This window comes from Arachis stenosperma, chromosome 3, assembly GCF_014773155.1.
Source record: "Arachis stenosperma cultivar V10309 chromosome 3, arast.V10309.gnm1.PFL2, whole genome shotgun sequence".
Classification (NCBI taxonomy): Eukaryota; Viridiplantae; Streptophyta; class Magnoliopsida; order Fabales; family Fabaceae; genus Arachis; species Arachis stenosperma.
In genome coordinates this window covers 48,896,698-48,921,883 of record NC_080379.1, presented here as the reverse complement: position 1 = coordinate 48,921,883, position 25,186 = coordinate 48,896,698, and the positions used below count along the sequence as shown (strand labels likewise).

The following is a 25,186-nucleotide window of genomic DNA, read 5'->3' as shown; positions in this document are numbered from 1 at the left end:
ACATTGGTTTGCAAGGGATGATGAAATGGTAAGGCCATATGAGTATGTAAGCTATAGTGAAATAAAGGCCTCAATCACATAAGTTCATGCATACATCAAACAATGAAAATATAGAATCAAGCAAGACAAAGATCATAGTCTTAGAGAGAACAACACACACCAAAATAAAACATTTGTTGATAAGATGCAACCAATCAAATAGGTTCAAAAGCTCACTAGATTTGTGTGTTCAAGCTCTAAAACCATGTTCCAAATTAAATTTCTTCAGGCAAGTTCAACAAAATTTTAATTCAAATTAGAGAAATACCCTAAAACAGTTTCTTGGAAAAGAATTCATCACTTAAACCAAGTAGTACCTAAATGCAATCAACTAACTACACATGCAAGTTATCCTATTGATGAGCGAATATTTTATACGCTTTTTGGCATCATTTTCATATAGTTTTTAGTGTGTTTTGTTTAGTTTTTATTAAGTTTTTATAGGTTTTAGTGTTAAATTCACATTTTTGGATTCTTCTATAAGTTTTTGTGTTTTTCTACAATTTCAGGTAATTTCTGGCTAAAATTGAGGAGCTGGAGCAGAAGTGTGATTCAAAGACAAAGAAAGCACTACAGATGCTGTCTGGATCTGACCTCCTTACACTCGAAAGAGCTTTTCTGGAGTAATAGAAGTCCAAATGAAGCATTCTCAACTGTTATGGAAAGCTGACTTCCAAAGCTTTCTATCAATGTATAATAGTTTATACTTTGTATCAGATTAGAAGGCCCAAAACTGGCGTCCAACGCCAGCTTTCTGCCCCCTTCTAGGCGTCTAGCGCCCACAAAGCAGAGCCTAGCATCCAAACGCCCAGAGAGGATCCCCTAGCCAGTGTTCAACGCCCTAGGAGCCTCATAGCACGTGGATCTCATCAAAGATCAGCCCAAACACTCACCAAGTGGGCCTCAGAAGTGAATTTTAGCACTAAAAAGATTGTTTTACTCGTACTAGTCATTAGTTTAGTATTTAAAGTAGAAGATCACTGTTTGTTAAGGATCTTCAGCCACTTTACACATTTTTATCATTGTATTTTCCTTTCAATATGATTTTCTAAACCTCCTAGGTTGAGGGGAGGAGTCTTGTTGAGTCCTATAAATTAATAAAAGTATTACTATTTCTCTTCGATCTGTGTTTGATTAATTCTAAGATGTATATTTGTTCTTCAACATGGTGAATAGGATGATCAGTGACAATCAGCTCTGTTTATCATACTAAGACAAACGTGCCTGACAAACACCCGTGTCTACTTGGGTTCGTGTGAATACTTCAGTGGAAAGCATTGAACTGCCAGCTTGATTATACATCTCTCAGACGACTAATCCACGACTTCGTTGGGGACTTCTTGAGACACCAGTTCGGCTGATTTTTGGGGAGATTAGGGTCTCTATGGTAGAGGCTAGAACCCAAAGATACAATATTCTCTGATCCGGAAGATCTGACCTTGTCTGTGGTGCTTTGAGTAGGATCGTTAAGGAGAATGGATTGTACGAGCTTCACCCTCAATCAGAATGGATCCACACTAATGCTGGAGTTCAGATCTGGAGGAGTATTGACGGCCTCGCAATAAAGGCGTTGATCACATACAGCCTGCCATTGAAGAAAATCACTCACAAGCAAAGAAAATAGTAATACCAGAGTTAATTTAGAAAGACAAAGCAAATTCAATCCTTAACCATATTCCTATTATTGATTTTAATTTATACAATATTGCCCTTGCATCAATCCAACTGAATTCTGATTTGCCTAACTAAGATCTGCAAGATAATCTTAGCTTGCTTCAAACCACAATCCTCGTGGGATCGACCCTGACTCGCTCAGGTATTACTTAGACGACCCAGTGCACTTGCTGGTACAGCTGTATGAACGTGTGGAATTTGTGCACCACCTATCTAACAAAAAAAAATAAAAATATTGGTGTTGAGAGAAAAGAGAGTTGCTACCTTCGGAAGTCAGTTACTGTTCTCCTCACACTTAATGCCTAGCACGGTTCTACTGCCATCAGTGATCCACAAGGTGGATCTGGGATCGCCACTTTCAACGGTCAAATGATGGGGGGACAAGGGCGCCTCCATGTCCATATCTTGATCACTCGCATCGCCATCAATGGAAGTAGAGTCTGAGATGTCGGGTTCCTCCATAGGTGGGTTAGTAAACCCAATGAGCTTCTTCAAGTAGTCATAGCAGCGCTTGTTGCGTCGCTCTATCTGCTCAATTCTCCAACCTCGCCGGTCTACCTTCTCGATGAGCTCAAGTAACAACTGGTGGGTGGATGGTGGTGGTGCATGTGGTGTCGATGAAGGTGCAGCAGAGGATGAAGGATCTTCGAAAGACGGGTCTTCATTCCGGCTCACGGGTGATGCTGGAGGCCTGATATATTTTCCATTCGAAACGAATTCGTCATCCCTTGGAATCATGGTCTTCACATCCCCAGCCTAGTAGAAAACTCCCACCGCAGACACCAAGTCCGTAACCAATGCGGAAAAAGGTTGGTTGCCAACTATTTGCATTCACCCCATGGCTTGTCGGATAAGTTGTGGAAAGTTGAGAGGTTTCTCCGTGAGGATGCACCAAATAAGAATGGCCATATCTGCAGTGATGGTGGATTCATGAGTGCTCGGTAAGATATAGTAGGATATGATCTGTGCCCGCACTCGAGCCTCCATAGTGAGCCCTTGTGCTGAGATGCCCTTGGGTTGAGCCTTGGCTCTTCCAGGGATCTACTCACTTTCGGGTTGTGCAATGACCCTAAGAATGGGATCCTAGTTAAGGTCGAATCTCTTGCGCTTGATGCCAATGGATCTTAGGCTAGTTTCACTAGCCTTTTTCTTTTGTTTTTAGTAGTTTTATGCACTTTCTTGTGCCATAAGTAAGCATTTGGATTAAAAGTTCATACACACCTTGATTCATTCAAACATAGTTAATTTTATGCTTTTTCATGAGATTTATGCCATAATTACTTGTATGCTAAGAATGATGTAATCTCGCAAGATATTAGCAAGACTTTGATGCATGTATTGCTTGATGATAGGTGAAGAAAGACATGGAAAGAAGTTGAAGAATGGCCATAGAAAGAAGGAGGAGAAGCAACGTTGCTGGCCAAAGTTGGACCACCAACGTTGCCTCAAACGTTGGAGGAATGATAGTAAAGTTTGCTGCATAATTCTAGTGCCAACGTTGGAGGAAACATTGGTGAGCCATCGTTATCTCCAACGTCTTCGAATGTTTTCAAAAACTAGAGCTAGAGAAATTTTGGGTGATGCGTACGCGTCGATGACGCGTACGCATGGATATGTAAACCTTCAGCACGCATGAGCTGCGCGCACATGTAGATTGGCAAAATTCACCTTCGACGCGTACGTGTGGGTCACGCATATGCGTGAAAAAGTCAATGTTGGAGGGAACGTTGTTGACCAAACGCTACCTCCAACGTCCGCGACAAGTGATGAGCGGATAATTTATACGCTTTTTGGCATTATTTTTAGATAGTTTTTAGTAGGATTTAGCTACTTTTTAGTATATTTTTATTAGTTTTTAAGTAAAATTCATAATTCTGGACTTTACTATAATTTTGTGTATTTTTTTTTGTGATTTTAGGTATTTTTTGACTGAAATTGAGGGACCTGAGCAAAAATCTGATTCAGAGGCTGAAAAAGGACTGCTGATGTTGTTGGATTCTGACCTCCCTGCATCATTTACTTATTTTTGTAAACCCTAGTAACTAGTCTAGTATAAATAGGACCTTTTACTATTGTATTAGACATCTTTGGATTATCCTTAGATCATCTTTGGACTTTTGGAACATCTTTGGGTCATTTTTAGTTCTTAGACATTAGGGGCTGGCCTCACGGCCATGCCTGGACCTTCATCACTTATGTATCTTCAATGGTGGAGTTTCTACATCTCATAGATTAAGGTGTGGAGCTCTGCTGTTCCTCGAGTATTAATGCAAAGTACTATTGTTCTTATATTCAATTTACACTTATTCTTATTCTAAGATATTCATTCGTACCCAAGTACATGATGAATGTGATGATTATGTGATGCTCATCACCATTCTTAACCTATGAACGCGTGCCTAACAACCACTCCGTTCTACATGAAAACAAGCTTGAATGTATATCTCTTGGATTCTTGGTCCATGACGCATGGTTGTCTCTTCTGACAACAGAGCCTTCCATTCCATGAGATCAGAGTCTTCGTGGTATAAGCTAGAATCAATTGGCAACATTTTTGAGATCCGAAAAGTCTAAACCTTGTCTGTGGTATTCTGAGTAGGATCTGGGATGGGATGATTATGACGAGCTTCAAACTCATGACTGTTGGGCGTAGTGACAGACGCAAAAGAATCATTGGATCTTATTCTGACACAAGTGAGAACCGACAAATGATTAGCCCTATGTAACCCGTAGCTAGACCATTTTTACTGAGAGGATGGACGGTAGCCATTGACAACGGTGATCCCCCTACATACAGCTTGCCATGGAAAGGAGTATGAATGATTGAATGAAGACAGTAGGAAAGCAGAGATCCAGAAGGAATAATGCATCTCCTTACGCTTATCTGAAATTCCCACCAATGAATTACATAAGTATCTCTATTTTTATTTTATGTTTATTTATCTTTTAATTATCAAAACTCCGTAACCATTTGAATCCGCTTGACTGAGATTTACAAGATGACCATAGCTTGCTTCAAGCCGACAATCTCTGTGGGATCGACCCTTACTCACGTAAGGTTTATTACTTGGACGACCCAGTGCACTTGCTGGTTAGTTGTGCGAAGTTGTGAAAAAGAGTTGAGATTACAATTGTGCGTTCCAAGTTGTTGGCGCCATTGAGATCACAATTTTGTGCACCAACGAGCAACCCAAAATTGGATTTGAAAAAATTGCATCAGCGTGTACGCGTGGATGCAGATTTTGGCCAGACACGCGGACGCGTGAGCGACGCACACGCGCAAAATGCTATTTTGATGCGTACGCGTGTGCGTGGGCGACGCACACGCGTGGGTGGAAAAACGTTGGTACACCAACGTTGAGTTAAACGTTGGCGCCAACGCTTATTCCTTTGGAAATCCTTTCTCAAGCCAACACTCAACATTTTCTTGCAAACGTTGAGGCCAACATTGACACTAGCAACAGTAGATGTTAGCACCTATGCAGATCAAAAATGTGATTTGCCAATTGCCACTCTTCAACATCACTAAGACCCATTCTTGCTTGCTTCAACAAGGCAAAAAGCCCAATCCAAATGACTTGAAGATCAATTGAAGAAAGTGTATAAATAGCTTAGAGTTTAAGTTAAAAAGGGGGCCGAAGACACTGATATTGAAACTTTGCCCAATTTCCCTTTCTCTGAAACTTTATCTTTTGCAATGTATTTTTTAATTTCGTTTTCCATTTTGAGAGCTATAAACAACTAAACCCCTTTCATTGGGTTAGGGAGCTCTATATAATTCAATGGATCAATATTAGTTTTCATTCTTTTTCTTTTTTCTTTTCTCTTGATTTTTCTAGAAAGCTTTCAGTCTTCATCCAATTGGATAGTTATCTTGGAAAAGAAGCTATTCATAATTGGATCTCCTCTGAACCTTAGAAGAGAAATGAGGAGATCATGCTAGAAATGCTTTCTCACATTGGATTAGATTGGGGTTTGGATGGACACCGTGACATGTAATCCTACCAACACTTTGATCTATGAATATGTGTGGTATAATCAGTAACCATACCTCATCTCTTCCCATGAGCACTTAAATCAAGGAATTGGACAATTGTTCATGCTTAGAGAGATTAGATTGCCAAGGAATTGGGATCTAATCACTTAAGATTCTGATGAGCGGATAATTTGTACGCTTTTTGGTATTATTTTTAGTATGTTTTTAGTATGTTTTAGTTAGTTTTTATTATATTTTTATTAGTTTTTAGTTAAAATTTATTTTTCTGGACTTTACTATGAGTTTGTGTGTTTTTCTATGATTTCAGGTATTTTCTGGCTGAAATTGAGGGACTTAAGCAAAAATCTGATTCAGAGACTGAAAAGGACTGCAGATGCTGTTGGATTCTGACCTCCCTGCACTCGAAGTGGATTTTCTGGAGCTACAGAAGCTCAATTGGCGCGCTCTCAACGGAGTTGGAAAGTAGACATCCTGGGCTTTCCAGTAATATATAATAGTCCATACTTTGCCCGAGATTTGATGGCCCAAACCGGCATTCTAAATCAGCTCAAAACTGTCCGGTGTTAAACGCCGGAACTGGCACAAGAATGGGAGTTAAACGCCCAAACTGGCATAAAAACTGGCGTTTAACTCCAAGAAAAGTCTCTACACGAAAATGCTTCAATGCTCAGCCCAAGCATACACCAAGTGGGCCCGGAAGTGTATTTTTCTGTCATTTACTCATTTCTGTAAACCCTAGGCTACTAGTTCTCTACAAATAGGACCTTTTGCTATTGTATTTTCATCTTTGGATCATTTTCGATCTTAGGATCATCTTTGGACGTCTAGTTCTTAGATCATTGGGAGGCTGGCCATTCGGCCATGCCTAGACCTTGTTCTTATGTATTTTCAACGGTGGAGTTTCTACAGTCCATAGATTAAGGTGTGGAGCTCTGCTGTACCTCGAGTATTAATGCAATTACTATTTTTCTTCTATTCAATTCAGCTTGTTCTTATTCTAAGATATTCATTCGTACCCAAGAACATGATGAATGTGATGATTATGTGACGCTCATCATCATTCTCACTTATGAACGAGTGCATGACAACCACCTCCGTTCTACAAGCAAACAAGGCTTGAATGTTTATCTCTTGGATCCCTTAATTGGAATCTTCGTGGTATAAGCTAGAATTGATGGCGGCATTCAAGAGAATCCGGAAGGTCTAAACCTTGTCTGTGGTATTCTGAGTAGGATTCAATGATTGAATGACTATGACGAGCTTCAAACTCCTGAAGGCTGGGCGTTAGTGACAGACGCAAAAGAATCAATGGATTCTATTCCAACCTGATTGAGAACCGACAGATGATTAGCCGTGCCGTGATAGGGTGCATTGAACATTTTCACTGAGAGGACGGGACTATAGCCACTGACAACGGTGATGCCCAACATACAGCTTTCCATGGAAAGGAGTAAGAAGGATTGGATGAAGACAGTAGGAAAGCAGAGAGATGGAAGGGACAAAGCATCTCCATTCGCTTATCTGAAGTTCTCACCAATGAATTACATAAGTATCTCTATCCTTGTTTTATGCTTTATTCATATATCATCCATAACCATTTGAATCTGCCTGACTAAGATTTACAAGGTGACCATAGCTTGCTTCATACCAACAATCTCCGTGGGATCGACCCTTACTCGCGTAAGGTTTATTACTTGGACGACCCAGTGCACTTGCTGGTTAGTTGTGCGAAGTTGTGATAAAGAGTTGAGATTGCAATTGAGCGTACCATGTTGATGGCGCCATTGATAATCACAATTTCGTGCACCAAGTTTTTGGCGCCGTTGCCGGGGATTGTTTCGAGTATGGACAACTGACGGTTCATCTTGTTGCTTAGATTAGGTATTTTTTCTTCAGAGTTCTTAAGAATGAATTCTAGTGTTTCAAGGTGATGTTCTTATCATCACCAAAGCTGATTGACTCTCATCAATTTAGCTCTTGAATGCAATGTCCCGCTGAAGCTTGGCTAGCCATGTCTAATTTCTTTAGACTGAAGCTTTAGACTAACATTGCATGATTCCTGGAATTCTCATTAAGAATTTTGATATCTTTATTTTCTTTTTCTACTTAATTTTTGAAAAATCCAAAAAAAAATTACAAAATCATAAAAACCAAAAATATTGTATGTTTCTTGTTGAGTCTAGTGTCTCATTTTAAATTTGGTGTCAATTGCATGTTTCTGTTCTTCTTGCATTCATTCATGTGTCTTAAGTGATCTTCAAGATGTTCTTGATGATTTCATTGCTCTGATCTTTGAATTCTCTTGACTTGAGTGTTTTGTTATATGCATTCTCATGTTGTTAGTGTCAGTAGTATACAAACTGCTAAGTTTGGTGTCTTGCATGCATTGTTATTTGATTTTAGTTGCATTTTGATTATTCCTCATTATTAAAAAATCCAAAAAATTTTTAATTTGTATCTTTTCAAGTTAATAATACAGAGAATTGAAGATTCAGAACATACAGCAGAGAAATTACACAGAAAAAGCTGGACGTTCAAAACGCCCAGTGAAGAAGGCAAACTGGCGTTTAAACGCCAGCCAGGGTGCCTGGCTGGGCATTTAATGCCCAAAAGGGTAGTGTTTTGGGCGTTAAACGCCAGAATGTGCACCATTCTGGGTGTTTAACGCCAGGATGGCTCAAGAGGGAAGATTCTGTTTTCAATTCAATTTTTTTTCAAGTTTTCAAAATTTTTTCAAAATCAAATCTTTTTCAAATCATATCTTTTCAATCAAATCTTTTTCAAAATCAATTTCTTTCCATTTTCAAAAATACTTGCTATCAATTAATGATTTGATTCAACATTTCAAGTATGTTGCCTTTTCTGTTGAGAAAGGTTTAATGTTTGAATCATATCTTTTCTTGTTAGCCAAGTCATTAATTTTCAAAATCAAATCTTTTTAAATTATTTTTCAAATCATATCTTCTCAATCACATATTTTTAAAGCCATAACTTTTAACTCATATCTTTGTAATCACATCTTTTTCAAAATAGTTTTCAATCATATCTTTTTGATTTCTTATTTCAAAATCTTTTTCAAAAATCACTTGATTTCTTTTCCACTCTTAGTTTTCGAAAATCAATTAAAGTTTTTCAAAATGTTTTTAAAATCTTTTTAATTTATTTTTGAAAATTTCTTCCCCTCTTCTCACATCCTTCTATTTATGGACTAACACTATTCCTCAAGGAACAATTCGAACTCCATCTCTCTTGATAAGTTCGAATTCTTCTACCTCTTCCTTCTATTTTTCATTTCCTCTGACACCTCAAGAAATCTCTATACTGTGACATAGAGGATTCCATATTTTCTTGTTCTCTTCTCTTTCATATGAGCAGGAGCAAAGACAAAAGCATTCTTGTTGAGGCTGACCCTGAACCTGAAAGGACCTTGAAGCGAAAGCTAAGAGAAGCTAAGGCACAACTCTCTGTAGAGGACCTAACAGAAATCTTCAAAGAAGAAGAACCCATGGCAGCCGAAAATAACAACAATGCCAAGAATACAAGGAAGGTGCTGGGTGACTTTACGGCACCTACTCCCGACTTCTATGGGAGAAGCATCTCTATCCCTGCCATTGGAGCAAACAACTTTGAGCTTAAGCCTCAATTAGTTTCTCTAATGCAACAGAATTGCAAGTTCCATGGACTTCTATTGGAAGATCCTCATCAGTTTTTAGCTGAATTCTTGCAAATCTGTGACACTGTCAAGACTAATGGGGTTGACCCTGAAGTCTACAGACTTATGCTATTCCCATTTTCTGTAAGAGACAGAGCTAGAATATGGTTGGATTCACAACCTAAAGAAAGCTTGAACTCTTGGGAAAAGCTAGTCAATGCCTTCTTGGCAAAGTTGTTTCCACCTCAAAAATTGAGTAAGCTTAGAATGGAAGTCCAAACCTTCAGACAGAAGGAAGGAGAATCCTTCTATAAAGCTTGGGAAAGATACAAATAATTGATCAGAAAGTGTCCCTCTGATATGCTTTCTGAATGGAGCATCATAGGTATTTTCTATGATGGTCTGTCTGAACTGTCCAATATGTCTTTGGATAGCTCTGCTGGAGGATCTCTTCATCTGAAGAAGACGCCTACAGAAGCTCAAGAACTCATTGAAATGGTTGTAAATAACCAATTCATGTACACTTCTGAAAGGAATCCTGTGAACAATGGGACAAATCAGAAGAAAGGAGTTCTTGAGATTGATACTCTGAATGCCATTCTGGCTCAGAACAAAATATTGACTCAGCAAGTCAATTTGATTTCTCAAAGTCTGTCTGGAATGCAAGCTGCACCAGGCAGTACTAAGGACGCTTCATCTAAAGAAGAAGCTTATGATCCCGAGAACCCTTCAATGGAAGAGGTGAATTACATGGGAGAACCCTATGGAAACACATATAATTCTTCATGGAGAAATCATCCAAATTTCTCATGGAAGGATCAACAGAAACCTCAACAAAGTTTCAACAATAATAATGGTGGAAGAAACAGGTTTAGCAATGGTAAGCCTTTTCCATCATCTTCTCAGCAACAGACAGAGAATTCTAAGCAGAGCCACTCTGACTTAGCAACCATGGTTTCTGATCTAATCAAAATCACTCAAAGTTTCATGACTGAAACAAGGTCCTCCATTAGAAACATGGAGGCACAAGTGGGTCATCTGAGCAAGAAAATTACTGAACTCCCTCCTAGTACTCTTCCAAGCAATACAGAAGAGAATCCAAAAGGAGATGTAAGGCCATCAACATGGCCGAATTTGGAGAAGAGGGAGAGGCAGTGAACGCCACTGAGGAAGACCTCAATGGACGTCCACTGGCCTCCAATGAGTTCCCTAATGAGGAACCATGGGAATCTGAGGCTCACACTGAGACCATAGAGATTCCAATAGATTTACTTCTGCCATTCATGAGCTCTGATGAGTATTCTTCCTCTGAAGAGGATGAGTATGTCACTGAAGAGCAAGTTGCTAAATACCTTGGAGCAATCATGAAGCTAAATGACAGGTTATTTGGTAATGAGACTTGGGAGAACGAACCTCCTTTGCTCACCAAAGAACTGGATGACTTGTCTAGGCAGAGATTATCTCAAAAGAGACAAGATCCTGGGAAGTTTTCAATACCTTGTACCATAGGCACCATGACCTTTAAGAAGGCTCTGTGTGACTTAGGGTCAAGTGTAAACCTCATGCCTCTCTCTGTAATGGAGAAGCTTGGGATCTTTGAGGTACAAGCTGCAAGAATCTCACTAGAGATGGCAGACAATTCAAGAAAACAAGCTTATGGACTTGTAGAGGATGTTTTGGTAAAAATTGAAGACCATTACATCCCTGCTGATTTCATAGTCCTAGAGACTGGGAAGTGCATAGATGAATCCATCATCCTTGGCAGACCCTTCTTAGCCACAACAAAGGTTGTGATTGATGTAGACAGAGGAGAATCAATCATTCAAGTGAATGAAGAATCCTTTGTGTTTAAGGCTGAAGGATATCCCTCTGTTACCATGGAGAAGAAGCATGAAGAGCTTCTCTCAAAACAGAGTCAAACAGAGCCCCCACAGTCAAACTCTAAGTTTGGTGTTGGGAGGCCACAACCAAATTCTAAGTTTGGTGTTGAACCCCCACATTCAAACTCTAAGTTTGGTGTTGGGAGGTTCCAACATTGCTCTGAGTATCTGTGAGGCTCCATGAGAGCCCACTGTCAAGCTACTGACATTAAAGAAGCGCTTGTTGGGAGGCAACCAATGTTATATTTTATCTATTTTCCTTTGTCATTTTATGTTTTCTGTAGGTTGATGATCATGGGAAGTCACAAAATCAATTGAAAAAGCAAAAATAGAATGAAAAACAGAAAGAAAAACAGCACACCCTGGAGGAAGACCTTGCTGGCGTTTAAATGCCAGTAAGGGTAGCAAATGGGCGTTTAACACCCAGTCTTGCACCATTCTGGGCGTTTAACGCCAGAAAGGGGCACCAGACTGGCGTTAAACACCAGGAAAGGGCAAGAAGTTGGCGTTAAACGCCAGAAATGGGCACCAGCCCGGCGTTTAACGCCAGAATTGGCATAGAGAGCATTTTTGCTCGCCACTTAGTGCAGGGATAAATTTTCTTTGACACCTCAGGATCTGTGGACCCCACAGGATCCCCACCACCCTCTCTCTTCTTCTTCACCCATTCACCAATCACCTCAACCATTCTTCCCCAAAAACCCTTCACCTATCAAATTCTATCTTTCTCTTCACCACTCACATCCATCCTTCATAAAACCCCACCTACCTCACCATTCAAATTCAAACCACTTTCCCTCCCAAACCCACCCATTCATAACCGAACCCTATCACTTCCCCCACCCCTATATAAACCCATCTTCACTCCTTCATTTTCACACAACCTAAACACTACTTCTCCCCCTTTGGCCGAACCACAAAGCCATTTCCATCTCCTCTATTTCTTCTTCTTCTACTCTCTTCTTTCTTCTTTTGCTCGAGGACGAGCAAACCTTTTAAATTTGGTGTGGTAAAAGCATTGCTTTTTGTTTTTCCATAACCATTTATGGCATCCAAGGCCGGAGAAACCTCTAGAAAGAGGAAAGGGAAGGCAAAAGCTTTCACCTCCGAGTCATGGGAGATGGAGAGATTCATCTCAAGGGTGCATCAAGACCACTTCTATGAAGTTGTGGCTTTGAAGAAGGTGATCCCCGAGGTCCCTTTCAAATTCAAAAAGGGTCAACTTTGATCAAAGGTTGGACCAAGTCCTCATAGACATCTGTGAAGAGGGCGCCCAATGGAAGAGAGATTCAAGAGGGAAGCCGGTTCAATTGAGAAGGCATGACCTCAAGCCCGTAGCTAGGGGATGGTTGGAGTTTATCCAACGCTCAATCATTCCCACTAGCAACCGGTCTAAAGTTACTCTAGACCGGGCCATCATGATTCATAGCATCATGATTGGAGAAAAAGTAGAAGTTCATGAGGTTATAGCCCAAGAACTTTATAAGGTGGCGGACAAGTCCTCTACCTTGACAAGGTTAGCCTTTCCTCATCTCGTTTGTCACCTCTGTTATTCAGTTGGAGTTGACATAGAGGGAGACATCCCCATTGATGAGGACAAGCCCATCACTAAGAAAAGGATGGAGCAAACAAGAGATCCCACTCATCATGAAATCCCTGAGATGCCTCAAGGGATGCACTTTCCTCCACAAAACTACTAGGATCAAATCAACACCTCCATAGGAGAATTGAGTTCCAACATGGGACAACTAAGGGTGGAGCACCAAGAACATTCCATCCTCCTCCATGAAATTAGAGAAGATCAAAGAATCATGAGAGAGGAGCAACAAAGACAAGGAAGAGACATTGAGGAGCTCAAGCACTCCATAAGATCCTCAAGAGGAAGAACAAGCCGCCGTCACTAAGGTGGACCCGTTCTTTAATTTCCTTGTTCTTTATTTTTCTGTTTTTCAAAAAATCATGCTTATGTTTATCTATGTTTGTGTCTTGTGATCATTAGTGTCTTAGTGTCTATGCCTTAAAGTTATGAATGTCCTATGAATCCATCACCTTTCTTAAATAAAAAATGTTCTTAATTGAAAACGAGAAGAATTGCATGAATTTTTAATTTTATAACAGATTAATTATTTTGATGTGGTGGCAATACTTTTGTTTTCTGAATGTATGCTTGAATAGTGCATATGTCTTTTGAATTTGTGGTTCATGAATGTTGGCTCTTGAAAGAATGATGAAAAAGGAGACATGTTAATGAGGATCTAAAAAATCATAAAAATGATTCTTAAAGCAAGAAAAAGCAGTGAATACAAAAAAAAAAGGAGAAAAACGAAAAAAAAAGAGAAAGAGAAAAAGAAAGAAAAAGAAAGAAATAAAGTTGTGATCCAAGGCAAAAAGAGTGTGCTTAAGAACCCTAGACACCTCTAATTGGGGACTCTAGCAAAGCTGAGTCACAATCTGAAAATGTTCACCCCAATTATGTGTCTGTGGCATGTATGTATCCGGTGGTAATACTGGAAGACAGAGTGCTTTGGGCCACGGCCAAGACTCATAAAGTAGGTGTGTTCAAGAATCATCATACATAACTAGGAGAATCAATAACACTATCTGGATTCTGAGTTCCTATAGAAGCCAATCATTCTGAATTTCAAAGGATAGAGTGAGATGCCAAAACTGTTCAGAGACAAAAAGCTAAAAGCCCCGCTCATCTAATTAATACTGATCTTCATAGATGTTTTTGGAATTTATTGCATATTCTCTTCTCTTTATCTTATTTGATTTTCAGTTGCTTGAGGACAAGCAACAATTTAAGTTTGGTGTTGTGATGAGCGGATAATTTGTATGCTTTTTGGCATTGTTTTTAGTATGTTTTTAGTATGTTTTAGTTAGTTTTTATTATATTTTTATTAGTTTTTAGTTAAAATTCACTTTTCTGGACTTTACTATGAGTTTGTGTGTTTTTCTGTGATTTCAGGTATTTTCTGGCTAAAATTGAGGGACTTGAGCAAAAATCTGATTCAGAGACTGAAAAGGACTGCAGATGCTGTTGGATTCTGACCTCCCTGCACTCGAAGTAGATTTTCTGGAGGTACAGAAACCCAATTGGCGCGCTCTTAACGGCGTTGGAAAGTAGATATCCTGGGCTTTCCAGCAATGTATAATAGTCTATACTTTGCCCGAGATTTGATGGCCCAAACCGGCGTTCCAAATCAGCTCAAAACTACCCAGCGTTAAACGCCGGAACTGGCACAAGAATGGGAGTTAAACGCCCAAACTGGCGTAAAACTGGCGTTTAACTCCAAGAAAAGTCTCTACACGAAAATGCCTCAATGCTCAGCCCAAGCACACACCAAGTGGGCCCGGAAGTGAATTTTTCTGTCATTTACTCATTTCTGTAAACCCTAGGCTACTAGTTCTCTACAAATAGGACCTTTTGTTATTGTATTTTCATCTTTGGATCATTTTCGATCTTAGGATCATCTTTGGACGTCTAGTTCTTAGATCATTGGGAGGCTGGCCATTCGGCCATGCCTAGACCTTGTTCTTATGTATTTTCAACGGTGGAGTTTCTACACACCATAGATTAAGGTGTGGAGCTCTGCTGTACCTCGAGTATTAATGCAATTACTATTGTTCTTCTATTCAATTCAGCTTGTTCTTATTCTAAGATATTCATTCCTACCCAAGAACATGATGAATGTGATGATTATGTGACGCTCATCATCATTCTCACTTATGAACGAGTGCATGACAACCACCTCCGTTCTACAAGCAAACAAGGCTTGAATGTTTATCTCTTGGATCCCTTAATTGGAATCTTCGTGGTATAAGCTAGAATTGATGGCGGCATTCAAGAGAATCCGGAAGGTCTAAACCTTGTCTGTGGTATTCTGAGTAGGATTCAATGATTGAATGACTGTGACGAGCTTCAAACTCCTGAAGGCTGGGCGTTAGTGACAGACGCAAAAGAATCAATGGATTCTATTCCAACCTGATTGAGAACCGACATATGATTAGCCGTGCCATGACAGTGTGCGTTGAACATTTTCACTGAGAGGACAGGACTGTAGCCACTGACAACGGTGATGCCCAACATACAGCTTGCCATGGAAAGGAGTAAGAAGGATTGGATGAAGACAGTAGGAAAGCAGAGAGACGGAAGGGACAAAGCATCTCCATTCGCTTATCTAAAGTTCTCACCAATGAATTACATAAGTATCTCTATCCTTGTTTTATGCTTTATTCATATATCATCAATAACCATTTGAATCTGTCTGACTAAGGTTTACAAGGTGACCATAGCTTGCTTCATACCAACAATCTCCGTAGGATCGACCCTTACTCGCGTAAGGTTTATTACTTGGACGACCCAGTGCACTTGCTGGTTAGTTGTACGAAGTTGTGATAAAGAGTTGAGATTGCAATTGAGCATACCATGTTGATGGCGCCATTGATGATCACAATTTCGTGCCCCAGATTCCCAAGAAGATCAATGAATGCATTAATTGAGGAAGAGATGAAAATGAATTTGATCTAGAGAATTATCACATCTCTTGACCCCAATGAGCTTCCCCATCTCTGATTTACCCATTCTTTTACACTATGTCTTTAATTTGATGCTTAATTTCCCCATTCCCATTGAATTTTTACAATTTAAGTTTCTGCACTTTAATTCCCTGCAATTTCCCTTCTCCCTTGTAATTTCAGCAATTTAATTTCAGCTATTTACATTTCTTGCTCTTTAAGTTTTCTGCCAATTTTACTTTCCGCGACCTAAATTCAAATTATAATTTCGTTCAACTAGAACAATTCTCTAAATAAAATTGATCAACCAATCAATCCCTGTGGGATTCGACCTCACTCTATTGTGAGTTTTTACTTGACGACAATCTGGTGCACTTGCCGGTAGGAAATTTGTTGAGAGACAAGTTTTCGTGCATCAAGTTTATGGCGCCGTTGCCGGAGATTGATTTTGTATTGACAATTACTAAATTGGAGGATAACTAGATTGAGCATTTTTCTTTTCTTTTGTTAATTGAATTTTAATTTCAGTTGTTTAATTTTACTTTCTACAATTTTTGCTATTTCTCTTTATATTTCCTTACTTTCCAGCAAGCTAACCCACTAACCATTTGATAAGTGCTCTAACCAAGCTAACTATACTCTGTTTTAGTGGATTCTGTACTTGCTATTTCGTGTACTTGTTCATTGTATGACAAGTAGAAGAAGGGAAACTTTAACCTCCTTTGATAGTGAACCGGAGAAGACCTTCCTTAGATTAAGGAGGGAATCAAGAGGAAAGAAGGCTATTGGTGCAGTGAAAGAGGAGAAAGACTTGGATATAAACATGGAGGATGATATGGAAAATCATCATGAATGAGAGGTAAACAATCATGGGAGAGGAGGTGCAGCTAACCCTGCTGGACAAGAGAGTTCCTACATTAATCCCAATCCTAGGAATTGTGGGAGCAGCATTCAAAAGCTAACCATCCATGTTAATAACTTCGAATTGAAGCCTCAACTAATCACTCTCGTCCAAAACAATTGTTCTTTTAGAGGAAGTGCCCATGAAGACCCTAATCAGCATCTCACTACATTCCTAAGGATCTGTGATACAGTGAAATCAAATGGAGTTCATCCTGATGCCTACAGATTGCTTCTGTTCCCAGTCTCTCTAAGGGATAAAGCATCCAAGTGGTTAGAATCATTTACAAAAGAAAGCCTTACAACTTGGGAAGATGTAGTGAATAAATTCTTGGCAAGGTTCCATCCCCACAAAGAATCAATAGGCTGAGAGCAGAGGTTCAAACATTCAGGCAGCAGGATGGTGAAACCTTGTATGAAGCATGGGAAAGATTCAAGGACTTGACAAGGAAATACCCCAGATATGTTCAATGAGTGGGTGCAACTGCATATCTTTTATGAAGGGTTCTCACATGAATCAAAGAAAGCTGTAGACCATTCATCTGGAGGTTCCCTCAACAAGAAGAAAACTATTGAAGAGGCCATAGATGTCATAGAAACAGTGGCTGATGATGTGTGAGCATCTTTCCTATCTTTTCCTAGTGAATTTGCATCTAAATTGTTGAGTTTAATAAAGAATTAATTATAATTTACCCACTATGGAAGCTATTTTGAGTTTTGTGCAATACTGTTTATTTTAGGTAGCATTCGGCTGGAATTTGATGGAGTTTCTGCAGCACAAGAATCAAAGGAGATGGCAGCGAGGAGCGACGCGTACGCGTGACTGACGCGTACGTGTGATTTGGAGCTTTCCATGGCAACACGTGCGCGTGACTGACGCGTACGCGTGATTTGAAGATTTGCTCAGCGACGCGTACGCGTGACTTGCGAAGAAGACCAGCGACGCGTACGTGTGACTGACGCATATGCGTGACATGCGCCACGTGTAGAAAATGCAGAAAAATGCTGGGGGCAATTTCTGGGCTGTTTTGACCCAGTTTCCAACCCAGAAAACACAGATTAGAAGATGCAGAATAGACAAAATAAGTGGTCCCCACCCATCAACTGAAGACTTGTTAATTAATTCAAATTTAAATTCAAATCTTATTTTTAGGAAAAGATATTATTTTAATTTAAGATAGATTTTAAATTAATTAGGATTAATTATAAAATGAATGCCAACAGGGTGATTCCAACACAACATTATTCCATTTCAATTTACAATCCTAGTTTTCTTCTTTGAACCATGAGCAACTAATCCTTCATTGTTAAGGTTAGGAGCTCTGTCTATTTGTATGGATTGATTCATTTACTCTTTCTAATTTAATTCATGTTTTGATTTATATTTCAATAATCGTTTTCGTTCTTTATTTTATGAATTTGGGTGGAACGGAAGTATGACCCATGTTCTAATTGAGTTCTTGTATAACTTGGAAAAGCTCTTTACTTGAACAACAGCTTGAAAATATATTATCCTGAATTTATAATTGTTTGTATTTAACGGGATATGTGACATATAATCTCCTTATTTTTGGATAATTAGGATTCTTGTGACATATAAACTAGAATTTGATCAAAGAATTGACCAAAGAATTGGCAATTAATGAATTTTAGAGGAGACTAGGAAGGTCTAAGGAATTAGGGTCTAGTCACATATAGTTTGCCATGAATTGAATCTTGCATGATTAAAATAGTTAGTAATAAAAGTTAATCCGGAAAAATAGATAACTCTGAAACCTTAACTGCTTTCTCCATATTTCATTCCCAACTCAATTACTTTACTATTTTAATTTCTGCACAATTGTTTAATGCTCTTTGAACACTCAACATACTATTCTGTTTATCTAACTAAGTAATTTAATCAACCATTGTTGCTTGATCCATCAATCCTCGTGGGATCGACCCTTACTCACGTAAGGTATTACTTGGTACGACCCGGTGCACTTGCCGGTTAATCTGTGGTTAGAAACACTGCACCAAATTTTTGGCGCCGTCGCCAGAAATTGATTGTGATTGACAACTATTCGTTGTTTGATTACTTATATTAGATAATTTTTTTAATTAGTTTTTATTATTATTATTATTAATTTTTATTTATTTATTTTTTGTTTATTTCTTTTTTTCTTTCCTTTATTGTCTTTCCGTTAGCAATTTTCCCATCCCCTTGTCCACGATTTTCTTTTTTTTACGTCCTTTTATTTTATTTTATTATTTTTTTTAAATCTCGTGTCCGTTCTTTTTTTAATTTTTTTTTCTTTTTATTTTTTATTTTCGTTTCATTTTTTTCTCTTTCATTATATTTTTTTATTTTCTATATTTTATTAGTTTTATTTTATTTTTGTCTTTAAAATAAAAAAATTTGCATCCTATATTATTTTTCTTTAATTTCTGAAATTAAGATTGGTGTCATCTAGTTATTTTTTATTTTAATTTTTCCCATTTATTTTTTTTGTTATTTTCGAATTTTTCTGTTTTAATTCTACCCATAATTTTTAAAATTTATTTATTTATTTTAATTAGTATTTTTATTTTATCTCTTTACACAAGCTACTTCACTGAGAATTCTCTACACTCTAACGTAGAGATTCTCATCTTTTCTTGTTTTCTGTTTGTTTATGTGTAGGAATAGAGACAAAGGACATCTCTTAGACTTTGATCCTAAACCTGAAAGGACTTTCAGGTGACGTTTACAACAGGCAAGACTTTACAAGGCTGCAGAACCCACTATGGATCCTAATAATGCTGATAATGCCAGTGTGGCAAATCCGAATGGGGATGAGCAACAAAGGAGAGTGCTTGGCTCTTATTCTGCTCTAACTGCAGATCTTTATGGAAAAAAGCATTATGGTGCCTCCTATAGCTGCGAACAACTTTGAGTTGAAGCCACAATTAGTCACCCTGGTACAACAAAACTGCCAGTATCACGGTCTTCCACACGAAGTCCCAAATCAATTTATTTCTAATTTTCTGTAAATATGTGATATTGTGAAGACAAATGGAGTGAACCCAGAGGTGTACAAACTCATGCTCTTCCCATTTGCCCTGAGGGATGGAGCAAAGCTATGGCTAGATTCTCAACCTAAGGAGAGTTTGGATACTTGGAACAAGGTGGTTACTGAGTTTCTCACTAAGTTTTTCCCACCAAAGAAGCTGACTAAGCTTAGCGTGTAGGTTCAGACCTTCAGACAGAAGGATGGCGAAACTCTGTATGAAGCTTGGGAGAGATACAAGCTACTGACTAGACAATGCCCTCCGGACATGTTCTCCAAATGGACTCAACCAGATATATGTTCATACCCTAGGTCGAGCTGTCCGAGCTGGGATGTTCAGTAGCAAAGCTACCGACCTCTTTAGGTCAAGCGGACCGACTTCTTCGCAAAGAACTCGGCCAAATCGACAGGAAAGCCCAAAAAAGGGCCCAACTCAATGAATACGACCCCGATCCAAAGGCAGCCCAAGCCTACAGAGATAAGGGCAGTTCCATGGAAGATAAGCTGACATCGACAAAAGATAAGATAAGATAAGATAACTAACTTATCTTATCCGAAGAAGGTCACATCTCACCATTATAAATACACTGGAGCACCCAGGTATAACTCATACTCTGATTCTACTCAATACCTGCTCAATACCCTTGCTAACTTAAGCATCGGAGTCCCTTGCAGGTATCCCCCACCCTTCGGTGACAAAGGATCAGCAGCATTCTCAGTTCCACAAGTCAGACACACCAGCTCCGGCCGCTATACACCTGCCGGACATGTCGGCTCTGACCAACACAGAAGATCTCGACCGAGATTGACCTATAGTTTTAGGTAACCATCGGAACATTGGCGCCGTTGTCGGGGAACCTGGAAGTCATCCCATCACCATGGCGGACGACCATGACAACAACCACGACTCAGATCTAGAGGATAGAATGCCGCACAAAAATGCGGACACTACACCAAAGGATACTCCTCAACTTAACAACAAAAAGGATTCTCCAAACGCGGGAGCTATAGATGCACTTCAAGATCGATTAAAGCAACTCGAGAAAGAAGCCCAACATCAACGCGAAAAAGAAGAGGATCTACATCGGGAGATAAGGCGACGCCGGGAATTAGAAGATAAGCTTCTAAAACTCGAAGCCGATCTCAAAACTAAAGCTACTCGATCCACTCCAGAGGATAGCTCTCGCAAGGATCAAGATCCATTCACCAGGGAAATCATGAAGACCAAAATCCCAAAGGACTTCAAACTTTCGGATATGACTCTGTACGACGGCACTTCAGACCCCAACCATCACCTCAGCAATTTCATAAGTACCTTACTGACTCCTCGGATGCAGTTCACTACAAAGCCTTTCCAACAACTCTTACCAAGACAGCCATTAGATGGTTCGACAGCCTACCTCCAAAGTCCATCTCGAGCTTCGACGACCTGGCCAAAAAGTTCCTGGCCAGATTTTCCATACAAAAAGATAAGGCTAAACATGCCCCCAGCCTACTAGGAATCAAGCAAGGAGATCGGGAAAGTCTTCGTAACTACATGGAAAGATTCAACAAAACATGCAAGGACATACAAAGTCTACCAACAGAAGCTGCCATTATGGGCCTCATAAATGGCCTACGAGAAGGACCTTTTAGCCAATCTATATCTAAGAAATACCCTACATCCCTGGGCAAAGTACAAGAACGGGCGCAGAAGTATATCAACGTGGAGGAGAATTCACGCCTTGGGGAAGCCTCGAGGTTCGGTTCCGCCTACCGAGACAAAGATAAAGAATCCAAGAAAAAGGAAGATCGCTCCGAGGAGAAAATAAAAAAATATCATAACTACACCCCTCTTAGGGTATCCTTGGTAGATGTTTACAAAGAAGTCTGCCATACGGAAAAAATACCCCCAGCTCGGCCACTCAAAGGCAAAAGAGGAGGAGGAAATCGGAACGAATACTGTGAGTATCATCGAGTCCAAAGACATTCCACCAACGAATGCTTCGACTTGAAAAATGTCATAGAAAAATTAGTAAGAGAAGGAAAACTAGATCGATTTTTGGCCAACCGAAATGAAGAGCCAAGAAAAAAAAGAAGTGATGAAGATGTCGGACGGTCTGAGCGATCACCTCACACACCGGAAAGACACGTCCACATGATACACGGTGGATTTGCGGGATGAGGAATCTCCAAATCATCCCGCAAGCGACATCTCAAAGAAGTATACCATGTCGAAGGAAAGAAGGAGGCGCCAGACATCCCAGCAATTACGTTTACCAAAGAAGACGCATCCGGAATCATCCCAGGACATGACAACCCCATGGTCATCACTATCATACTGGCAAATACCAACCTTCACCGTACGTTAATTGACCAAGGAAGCTCTGCCGACATCTTATTCAAAACTGCCTTTGACAAGCTCGGCTTAGAAGAAAAAGAGCTAAGAGCATAACCGAACAGCCTGTTCAGACTTGGGGATACCCCAGTACAACCACTGGGATACGTATCGTTACATACAACCTTCGAAAAGGGGAACCAATCCAGAACACTTAAGATAGACTACATCGTAGTCAACATAAGCTCAGCCTACAATGCCTTAATAGGTCAGACAACGTTAAACCAACTTGGCGCAATAGTTTCAACTCCACACCTATGTATGAAATTCCCAACTGCAGAAGGGATAGCTACGATAAAAGCAGATCAAAGGATGGCGCGTCGCTGTTATAACGAAAGTCTAAACCTCAGAGGCGAAGGAGAAGAGTTCCACACAATCGAACTTGGTGGAGTTCAGAGGCGAGAAGAACTCCGTCCACAGCCCGAAGGAGAAGTAGAGAAAGTTCAGATCGGAGACACCTCAGATAAGACAACTAATATTGGAACAATCTTAAAAGGAGACGCAAAGGAATCACTCATACAGTTCCTACGAGATAATGTTGATCTCTTCGCATGAAAAGCCGCCGACATGCCAGGCATAGATCCCGAACTAATGAGTCACAAGTTGGCAGTCTATCCGGGATCCCGACCGATACAACAAAGACGAAGAAAACTCGGGCCAGAACGGTCTCAGGCTGTGGAAGAACAGGTGCAAGCACTACTAGAGGCAGGATTCATAGGAGAAGTTAAGTACCCACTATGGCTAGCAAATGTCGTCTTGGTAAGAAAGTCAAATGGGAAGTGGCAAAGTGCACCGACTACATCGACCTCAACAAAGCCTACCCAAATGATCCTTATCCACTCCCAAGCATTGACGCTCTAGTAGATGCCTCATCTGGATATAAGTATCTCTCGTTTATGGATGCATACTCGGGGTACAACTAGATCCCAATGTATCCACCGGATCAAGAAAAAACCTCGTTTCTAACACCCAAAGCAAACTATTGCTACATCGTAATGCCTTTAGGCCTTAAGAATGCGGGAGCTACTTATCAAAGGCTAATTAATAAGGTTTTTTCAGACCACATCGGAAAAATCATGGAGGTCTACGTGGACGACATGTTGATAAAGACACAAAGTTAAGAGACATTACTGACCGACTTGATTCAAGTGTTCGACACCATACGGAAGCATGGCATGCGACTTAACCCGGCTAAATGCACCTTCGCAGTGGAAGCAGGTAAGTTCTTGGGCTTTATGCTCACACAAAGAGGAATCGAGGCAAATCCAGATAAATGCCAGGCCATACTCAACATGAAGAGACCAACCTGCGTCAAAGAGGTACAACAATTCAATGGAAGATTGGCAGCCTTGTCCAGATTCCTAGCAGGGTCAGCGATAAGGTCCCTCCCTTTCTACGCTACTTTAAGGAAGGGAAAGAACTTCGAGTGGACAACGGAATGTGAGCAAGCCTTCCGAGACTTCAAAGAATTCTTGGGACGGCCACCTATCTTATCTCGACCACGAGAAGAAGAACCACTCATATTATACCTCGCAGTAGGAAGTCGGGCAATATCCTCAGCACTAATTAGAGAAGACGAGGGTGGGCAACAACCCGTTTACTTCATTAGTAAAGCACTGCAGGGTCAGAGCTGAACTACCAGAAAATAGAGAAGTTTGCCTACGCTCTCATACTAACATCCCGACGACTTCGCCCGTACTTTCAAGCTCATACCATTAAGGTTCGGACCAACCAGCCCATAAAGGGAATATTGCAGAAAACAGATCTAGCAGGAAAAATCCTACAATGGGCAATCGAATTGTCCGAATTCGACCTCCAATACGAGGCGCAGACAGCCATTAAGTCACAATACCTAGCCGACTTCATTGCAGAATTCACAGACACCCCGGAGATCCCCATAGAGTGGAATATATACGTGGACGGTTCCTCGAATAAAACCGAAAGCAGTGCAGGTGTGATATTCGAAAGCAACCAAGGAACCCAACTTGAGCTTTCCCTCAAATTCGGATTCCCGGCCTCGAACAACCAGGCGGAATATAAAGCGTTATTAGCTGGTTTGAAGCTGGCTAGGGAGGTTGGAGCTCAGAAACTCAACATCTACAGTGATTCACAAGTCGTTACCTCACAAATAACAGGGAGCTACCAAGCCAAAGACCCTACCATGAAAAAATATTTGGATAAAACCAAGGAACAACTCAGACAACTCGGGGAATATAGGATCTACCACATACCCCGCGAGCAAAATGTCCGAGCTGACGCACTCTCAAAACTAGCCAGCACCAAACCAGGGGGCAACAATAGAAGCCTCATCCAGGAAATACTGTAGAACCCGTCAATATCGGAAGAAGAAAAAGTCCTAGCCATAACAGGTCGGGATCAAGGATGGATGACCCCCATAATTAACTACCTCAAAACAGAAGTGCTCCCTACAGATGAAAATGAGGCAAAGAGGTTAAAAAGGGAGGCACAGTATTACACTATCATAAACAACACCTTATACAAAAGAGGGATCTCAGTACCATTGTTAAAATGTGTACCGACCTCCAATACAAAGGGAGTCTTGGAGGAAGTACACAGCGGCATTTGTGGCAATTATCTCGGAGGGCAAGCTCTCACCAAAAAGGTACTCCGGGTGGGATTCTATTGGCCAACTCTACGAAAGGAAGCTACAAAATTTGTAAAGACATGTCCACCATGTCAGAAGCATGCCAACTTTCACATCGCCCCGCCGAAAAAGCTTATCAACGTGACCTCACCATGGCCATTTGCAAAGTAGGGACTCGATCTTCTCGGACCCTTTCCCCAGGAATCGGGACAAGTCAAATTCCTTATAGTAGGGGTAGACTATTTCACAAAATGGATCGAGGCAGAACCCCTAGCCAACGCCATTGCTCAAAGAAGCCGAAAATTCCTATATAAGAACATCATTACAAGGTTTGGGGTCCCATACTCCATCACCACAGATAATGGCACCCAATTCACAGATGCAGGCTTCAGAAAACTAGTGGCCGACTTGAATATAAAACACCAGTTCACCTCCGTCAAACATCCCCAAGCCAATGGACAAGTCGAAGCGGCCAACAAAGTCATATTGGCCGGGCTGAAACGGAGACTGCAAGA

General features: G+C 40.3%; 2 non-coding genes across 2 annotated transcripts; both read right to left on the bottom strand.

Annotated features, from left to right (window-relative positions):
• Nucleotides 1–9,620: 9,620 nt before the first annotated feature.
• LOC130971461 (small nucleolar RNA R71) lies at nt 9,621–9,728 on the bottom strand. Its single transcript, XR_009082679.1, has one exon. It is a non-coding gene; the product is annotated as a small nucleolar RNA R71 (small nucleolar RNA).
• Nucleotides 9,729–17,023: 7,295 nt separating this feature from the next.
• On the bottom strand, nt 17,024–17,129 carry LOC130971378 (small nucleolar RNA R71). Its single transcript, XR_009082600.1, has one exon. It is a non-coding gene; the product is annotated as a small nucleolar RNA R71 (small nucleolar RNA).
• Nucleotides 17,130–25,186: the final 8,057 nt, after the last annotated feature.